Raw genomic sequence first — 8,515 nt, 5'->3', positions numbered from 1 at the left:
CCCTCATTAACAGTGATTAAAGTTCTTTTTCCATCCCCACATCTAATAACAGCGGCCAGCAAACTTTTTTTTAATCTTTGCCTAACTGATCGGTTGAAAATGGCATCTAGTCATTGCTATAATTTGAATTTAACTACTATTAAAATCAAGCATCTTTTTCATGTTATAGGTTATATTTTTTCTCTAAAACACTTCTTCTTTTCTTTTGCTAATTTAAAAAATATAGTTATCTTTCTTTTTAAAGTAGGTTCACTCAAGATTCTGTCGAGAATTTATGTCACTGGTTTATCTTATTTATTGTTAACTTGTGAGAATTATTTTTATATTATGCATATTAATTTTTTGTCATAGACCCTGCAAATATTATGAAGGAAAAAAATTTGCTTGCTGGGCCTCCCCGGTGGCGCAGTGGTTGAGCGCTGGGCTGCGAAGCTGCCTGCAGCCTCTGCAGCGCCAGTTCGATCCCTGGCCACCGCGCGAGGGTCCCACATGGCGTGCAGACCTCTCCTGCCGCCCGCTGTTCCCCTCAGCAGTGTACTTCATACGTCTGCCTGCTCTGCTCTGCTCCCAGCTCTGGCTCTGGTGAATTCTCTCACCCTCCCGTGCTTCTGACTGTACCCAGTGCTTGTATAAATAAATAAATCTAGGGGAAAAAAAATTTGCTTGCTAAACCAGATAATAATTATTATTATTTTTTAAAGATTTATTTATTTCTGCATACAAGAACTGGGGTATAGGCCAAAGGTGTGTGTGTGGGGGGTGAGAGGATTCACCAGAGACAGAGTGGGGAACAGAGCAGGTAGACAGTCTGAAATACACTGCTGAGGGGAGCAGTGGGCAAGTCAGGAGAGGTCTGCTATGCCATGTGGGTAGCTCCCTGGCCAGGTGGGGATTGAACTTGTGCTGCAGTGACTGCGGATAGCTTCCTGGTGCTGTGCTTAACCCCTTGCACCACCAGGGAGGCCCCTGAATCCCATGTTTTGTTGCCCATGTGTGATCATTCTGTGTGCTGCCTTGCTGGGCTCCTTAAACGGTAGTTCTGAATGACCTACCCTACCACTCCCACAGCCCCCAACAAAGGGAGGCACTCACTACAGTTTTAAACTTAATTATATCTTTATTTTCATGGGACATATGCACATGTTTCCTATTAAAGTGTACACTCTAAGGGCAGAGGTTATGTCACACTGGTCTTTTCTGTGCTCAGCACTGGCCTGTTGTGGGCACACAGTAGTGGGTGGTAAATGAATAGATTGATGAACTATTGGATCATTTTTAGCTGAAGATGATTCAAATGAAAACTTTCAGGAGACAAACAACATGGTATAGTTTCTTGAAACCCATTGTTATTTTCTCATAGGCTGAAAGTATTTTTAGAATGGAAGTTTTCTTGGAACTCAACATGATTAATCAGCAGAAATAGCCAGTGGTAGCAGGTAAGGCAATTTGCGAGACAATCACCAGTTCATTATCTTGATAAGAGTGAAGCTATGTGTGTGTGGGCATGGCAGATCAGATCCTAACAGGGCAAAAGGAGATACTTAGAAAAATGACTTGCTATCACTAGGTACAGATTAAGGAGTAGGGAGGTGTCAAGGGAATTAAAACTGGTATTGTCATTAACAGAGGTGAGGCAAGTGGAAAGAAAAGTGATTTTGTGGTTCAAGATTAGTTTGGACTTGAATATGTCTCTGGACTCCAGTGTCCATAATTATTAAATAGGGATGCACTTGTTTTTTTCTGAGGAAATGAGTTAATGGCTATGAGAACCCTTTGAAATGTGAGACCAGGGAAGGGCTAGACAATTATAATATGTTAATGATAACTTTTATTATTATTTTAATCATATTTAGATATAGTCTACCTACAGGTATAATAAAGACCCAAAGTGACATCTGAGTCCTGAAGGGAGGGATGAGACCACTGAGGTTGCAGAGGGGAGGCAGAGGTCAGCCAGTCTTTAGGGGATGGGGAAGAAACTAGGGGTTGTCAAAGGGGTAGTGAGCACTCAATGAAAAGGTTGGATGGAGCAGTGTGGTAGAAACCAAGACTATGGAAAAATTTTAGTTGGAAATGTTCAGCAGTATTAAATGATGCATGCAGAAGGTTGAGTAAAAGAAGGAATTAAATTCTATTAAATCTGTTGATTTTGAGTAAATTACTTGTTAGCAAAGGGTAAAGGCAGCACTAAGACTGTATATTTGGAAGGGGTGGTTGAGACTAGGTGTAAAGGTACTGGAAAAGAGGAAATAGTGGGCCTCCCCGGTGGCGCAGCGGTTGAGCGCTGGGTTGCGAAGCTGCCCGCAGCCTCTGCGACGCTGGTTCGATCCCCGGCTGCTCCCCGGCCACCAGAGGAGGGTCCCACATGGCGCGCAGACCTCTCCTGCCGCCCGCTGCTCCCCTCAGCAGTGTACGTCGGTCCTTCTGCCTGCTCTGCTCCCTGCTCTGGCTCTGGTGAATTCTCTCACCCTCCCGCGCTTCTGACTGTACCCAGTGCATGTATGAACAAAACAAACAAACAAACAAATAAATAAATAAACATGCCTCTATAAAAAAAAAAATTAAAAAAAAAAAAAAAAAAAGAGGAAATAGTGCCTGTGGGTATCATCACAACTGTAGGTGCTTTGGTGGGTGTTAAGATAACTTGATAATGTTTTATACTCTTATTCCAAAAGATTTGAAGGGAAAAGCAGGGTAAGAAAGATTGGTTGAGAATATTTGGAGGGTGCAGGAAAGAAAGAAGGGAGAGGAGATTCTTCGGGAGCTATGACAAAGGGTGACAGTCAAAGTCTAAATGGAGGCTACTTCACAGATGACTTTTTTTTTTTTTTTTTTTTTAAAGATTTATTTATTTATACAAGCACTGGGTACAGTCAGAAGCGCAGGAGGGTGAGAGAATTCACCAGAGCCACAGCGGGGAACAGAACAGGCAGAGGAACAAAGCACACTGATGAGGGGAGCAGCGGGCGGCAGGAGAGGTCTGCGCGCCATGTGGGACCCTCCTCTGGTGGGCTGGGAGCAGCCGGGGATCGAACCGGCGTCGCAGAGGCCGCAGGCAGCTTCGCAACCCAGCGCTCAACCGCTGCGCCACCGGGGAGGCCCCTGACTTTTTTTTTTGAAGACTTTTTTTTTTTTAAAGGATTTATTTATTTATTTATTTATTTATTTATACAAGCACTGGGTACAGTCAGAAGCGCAGGAGGATGAGAGAATTCACCAGAGCCAGAGCGGGGAACAGAACAGACTAGACTGATGAAATACACTGCTGAAGGGAGCAGCGGGCACGACAGGAGAGGTCTGCATGCCATGTGGGACCCTCGCCGACAGCCAGGAATCAAACCGGCACTGCAGAGGCTGTGGGCAGCTTCACAGCCCAGCACTCAACCGCCTGCGCCACCAGGGAGGCCCTTCACAGATAACTCTTGAGTCTGAGAGGCAATGCAAAAATTTCCAATACAAGTGTTCATTTGTTATACTCAATTAAGAACTATGAAGTTTCATACAAATCTAAAAATACATAGTAACTGGATCTTTAGTAAATTCTGGTTGAATTGTTTTTAGTATAGTGAGCCAGGCACTAATTTATATATGCAGCTATGTGGTTGTACATGTATGTGTGCATTTCTTTTAAAAATGCTGCACTGAACTTTGTTTTCTAACACTCAACTCAGACCTAAATGTGCCATTAGCTTTTGCTCAGGACGCTTACTTTTCAGAAGCTGGAAGCCCTGATTGACTGTCTTCCTCCACCCCCTCTCTGGCCATGGGCCTGAGGTCAGGTAGTCTGCATGGATGGTTGCTTCCATCACCTGTATGCCCGAGGGGTGAACTTTGTTGAGGCACAAAATTAGTTCTTTTTAACAGGTACTAGAAAGACAGTCTGAGAAAGAGCAAACATCCTGACTTGCTGACTGGACTGCAATCAGGGGTTGCTCTTTCCTCCTGGACACTACTGGTGGTCTGCTGGTGACTATACTGATGCTCTTGTAAGCCAGTCTGGTCCAAGCACTCTGTCTTTAAGATACTGTCGACCTGAAAAGGCAATCAACTAGCAAAGCCATAGATACTAGGGTTTTATTTGAAAGCAAAACTGTAGGAGAAATGGGCAGACAGAATGCATTCCTGGTAATAATAGCCAAGTGCACTTCTATCTTCTCTCCTTGGATCCCTCACCTACAAGACAAGGGAATGGACAAACCCTTTCGTTCCACAGAAAAAGTCAACAGTGGGAAATGCAAGGCTTTATGGCTTGTGTAGTGTGCTGATCTATATGTACTCAGAATTCCCTGGCATCCCAACCTCATTTAAATAGGGTTCTGAATATTAACATTGGCAGTACCAATGTCTCACTTTCCCCTGTGCTCTGGTGTTCTAGATACAACCTTGCACTGAGCCCCTGCTGCCAACCCTATCTTATGCCATTCTTTCCCTGTGTAGACAAAATCTCTGCAATTAGCTTCTTGAACACTCTATCTCCTCTCTCTTCCTCTGTGGCATTACCTGTCTCCTCTCACAGTGGAACTGGTGGTGGGAGGCAGCTGGAATTGGTTGACCTTGCTCCTCATTACAGTCTCAACCGAAAGCACTATCCTTTCCACTTATCTCCCAAGCTTTTCTCCATGCTCATTGAAGACTTTGACATCTGGTCTGCAGACTTTTCCTTTCAATCCTTGGTTCTACCATCATCCTAGACACAACCTCGCCATGGTTCACCATGGTCACAACCTGTGCCTGTCTATAATCTTAAACTTCAGAAGCATAGCCCTGGTTATCCTCCTCTAGGATAGAAATTCTCCCACTCATCTACTCCAGTTTCCAAACTCACAGTTTTCAGTTACTCCATTGTCTCTTTTCTGCATTTACTTCTTTTCTCTGATCCAATTTTCACAGCCATTCTTTCAATTCTCTCTCCACCAACCTCTTGCTTCCTAGTTTTCCCCTATACTTAGCCAGCAAGACTTCACCCTGGAGCCGCCCATTTTATCATCTTCACTATATATGATTCCTTGGGGACTGCTGGTAAAATCACAGTTTTCTACCTGACAATCCCTAAACAGTTTCAGGGAGCTTCTCCCATTGCCCCTCCCTTTTCTTTTCCATTTCCTCCACTCAACATCTTGCTCACTCTCAACAGGTCTTACTTTTTCACCAAAACAAGGTGGTAAAGTAGCGAGTTTCTTAACTTACTCTTCTGTGCTTATGTCCATCTGACTCCCATATTTCCATCCTTCCCTTCTAGGAAAAGATGTGCTAGCTGCCATGTTAGGCTTTGGCTCTGGTGCCAACTCATATCCTTATGTTTAGCCTATAAGCCTTCTCACACCTTCCCCATCTGAAAACCAAACCAAACAAATCCTTGTACCATCCTCTCTTTTAGCCAGTCTTCCTGTGAAGATAAGCCTGAATTGACTCTCTTCTTACTTCCCATTCCCTCTTTAATCTGTTTTTTTCCCTTATCAATCCACAAATAAGTGGTGAGTCATCAGTTGAGCCGCATGTGGACAAAACAGATCAACACTTCCCATCCTCATTGTTTGTCCTTCCTGGGTCACATGTATTGCTAGCTTCCCTGCCTCACTTGCTCTCTCCCATAAGTCTCTCTTTGCTATTAAATTGCAATTGGCTCCTTCTGAGTGCCCTTTAGTGATTCCCTGTGGACTCTTTGCCCCTAAATGCCAGAGTTCCTGTGTATATTCTGGTCTTCCTACTCTGTGAGCTTTGCCTGGGTGACCTCATCCACATTTATGGCTTCAATTACCAGAAACTTATTGAAAATTTAATGCCTCTGGCTTCTGCTTAAGCTTTTCTTCTGAGTTTAAGATCCATATGCTCAACTGCCCCTTAAATGTCACTCAGATACTTCAGACTCAGCCTGTCCAAAGTGAATTTATCTCTTTTCTTTTAAAGATTGATTTATTTATGCATACAAGAACTGGTGTGCAGGCCAGAGGTGTGGGGTATGTGTGAGTGGAGTCATCAGAGACAGAGTGGGGTGCAGAACAGGTGGATATGTTATAGGGCAGCCCCGATACAAAACAGGGTGCCTGACTGGGTCCTCACCCACGCGCTTAAAAGGACTTATCAATACTCTACTGCAGGCACACACAAAAGGTTAATAAAAGGTTTATTTACAAGGGAAGGGGAAATGAGGAAATGTACAACTTGGAGAAAAGTGGGAGACAAAGTTTTAAATGCGTCCTACCCGATCCGCCGATCAGGAATCCCAAATGGCACTCTGAGAGCTGGCGGCGAGCCAGGAGCGGTGAAGCCAGGAGGCGAGCAATAGAGCGAGAGACCCCAAGGGCCACGTGTTTGGTTTTTATACCCAACCTGGCTGCTTAACTCCACCCTCAGGTCCCAGCCACCTTCCCTTTGGTGGTGATGGGATTTGTCTTTCCCAGTGTCTTGATGACCTTAGTCTGGAGTGGGGGTGGGGTCCACAAAGCCTGTATGGGATTAGCTCAGGACATCCTTTCCCCCTAACAGATCTACTGAAATACACTGTTGAGGGGAGCAGTGGATAAGACAGTAGAGGTCTGCTGTGCCATGAGGGTTAGCTCCTGGGCCTGGGATTGAACTCGTGCTGCGGTGGCTGCTTATAGTTTTATAGTGCTGAGACTTAACCCCTTGGTCCACCAGGGAGGCCCCTCAAGCACAGTTTCTTAGAAGCCTTCTATGATTTTCTCTGGGCTATCATAAAACATAGAACATAACATATAACATAAAAATACTTGATGTAGTTTTGTAGAGTGTGGGGTCCTTGGGTTCACTCTGGGAAAGGTTTCACCAGAGCTCTCATTTCTGCGGCATGGGGTAAGTTTCTCCATGAGGCAGAGATGGTAGTTATATTTAAGGGGCAGGTTTATTAGAAAAGGGATAGGATAGTCAGACACTTGCATAGACACAAGCGGGCAGGAAGAGCTGCCCTTTGGTGGGGGCAGCATTAGGCTTTATCCTCTTGGTAGGGAGTGGCTCATCTTTGTGGGTGGATGGTTTGTAGTCTGATAGTTTTTGGGTGTTGTGCCTCCTTCTCTGGGTGTTGATGCCTAAGGGTCTTGATTTCTGTAAGTGGGTTAATGGCTTACGGCTATTCCCTTCTAACCGTTCCTCCTTGTGTGAGTTAGGTTCTTTTTTTTGGTGGGACCCTCTCCGGCTGCCAGGGAACGAACCAGCGCTGCAGAGGCTGCGGGCAGCCTCGTAGCCCAGTGCTCAACTGCTGCGTCACCAGGGGAGGCCCTCTTTTTTTTTTTAAATATTTATTTATTTATGCATACAAGAGCTGGGGTACAGGCCAGAGATGCGGTGGGTGAGAGGATCCACCAGAGACAGAGTGGGGAACAGAACAGGCAGACTGACTGAAATACACTGCTGAGGGGAGCAGTGGGCGGGACAGGAGAGGTTTGCCTCACCATGTGGGTTTCTCCTTGGCCAGCAGGGGATGGAATGGATTGCTTCATAATGCCATGCTTAACCCCTTGCACCACCCTGGAGGCCCTGTGAGTTAGGTTCTTGACCTTGTTTCTCCTTTCCAATTTTTTCTATTCTTAGCCTCCATCAATACCCTTTACCATATGGCAGTGTAATGGGTTAGCTTGCCCCTCTTTCCTAGTACATTGAGTACTTTATGAAGGCAGAGCTCACTCCGGTTTTCTGTCCCCAATGGTTAGCTCATGAACAGCACTTGGTATTTCAAAATGGATAAAAAGTTATCAACTATGAAAGTTTTAAAATGTAAGCAGTAGGCTATTTAACGTAGAAACTTTTTAACATTAAAACCACACACCATACATTGTATTCCTGAAGGGGAGTACAATGTTGCTGGCCCACTAGTGGGAGAATCTGGATACTTCTCCAGGGCTCATCATCAGCCTGCAGGTAAATCTCAAGCAACCTGTCATCTGCAGAACCCACCACATCAGCGTCCTTCTGCCAGCCTTGACCCGCAGAGTACCTACAGCTATTAAAAGACACGGGTCATTGACATATTTATGGTAATCTCTCCTTTGTCTTTAGATTACACAGTGCATGGGACATACTGGTTTATGTGGGTGTTTTGGTGTGTGCTTGAGGGTGGGAGAGAGGAGGCGGCAATGTGTACAAACTTCAGAGACATCTTCCCTCCTCCTAGCACTTATCCCCGCCCCCCTCAGCTCTCCACCCCCCTCAACCCCCGCCCCCATGGCCGCTTTACTTGCTTTCCTGGGATTAATGCCTGTCTCCCATGCTGGACAGTAGGTGCACGAGGTAAGGAACGTAATGCGTTCCTGGTGGCTCCCGTGGTACCCCTGCCCAGTTGGATGCCCGAGGCATTACAGGTATTTCATAAATATTTCCTCGACAAGTGTTCCAGCGCCCGAAATTGGGGGGGATGGGTCGCCTGTCCGCGGGAGGCCTCCGCCTTCTCCAGCAACCCGCCCCCATCCGGCGCCAACGCCCCGCCCCCAACGGCCGGGTGGGGCTGGGCGCGGCGCGCCTGGGCGCTCTCGCGGGTACCGTTCTTTGGTTAGCGTGGGCG

The 8,515-nt window shown here is 45.9% G+C and overlaps 1 long non-coding RNA gene across 1 annotated transcript in view; it reads left to right on the top strand.

Moving 5' to 3' along the window:
* The first annotated feature begins 721 nt into the window (after window positions 1-721).
* Window positions 722-8,515, top strand: part of LOC119239004 (uncharacterized) — a 64,571-nt gene continuing 56,777 nt past the window's right edge. The window contains exon 1 of the long non-coding RNA XR_005123724.2: window positions 722-1,436. This is a non-coding gene — a long non-coding RNA (uncharacterized LOC119239004). The remainder of the gene's footprint in view (window positions 1,437-8,515) is intronic.

Source organism: Talpa occidentalis, unplaced genomic scaffold, assembly GCF_014898055.3.
Source record: "Talpa occidentalis isolate TD23 unplaced genomic scaffold, MPIMG_talOcc4v2.1 talOcc4.11, whole genome shotgun sequence".
NCBI classification, from domain to species: domain Eukaryota; kingdom Metazoa; phylum Chordata; class Mammalia; order Eulipotyphla; family Talpidae; genus Talpa; species Talpa occidentalis.
This window is presented reverse-complemented; position numbering and strand designations above follow the sequence as displayed.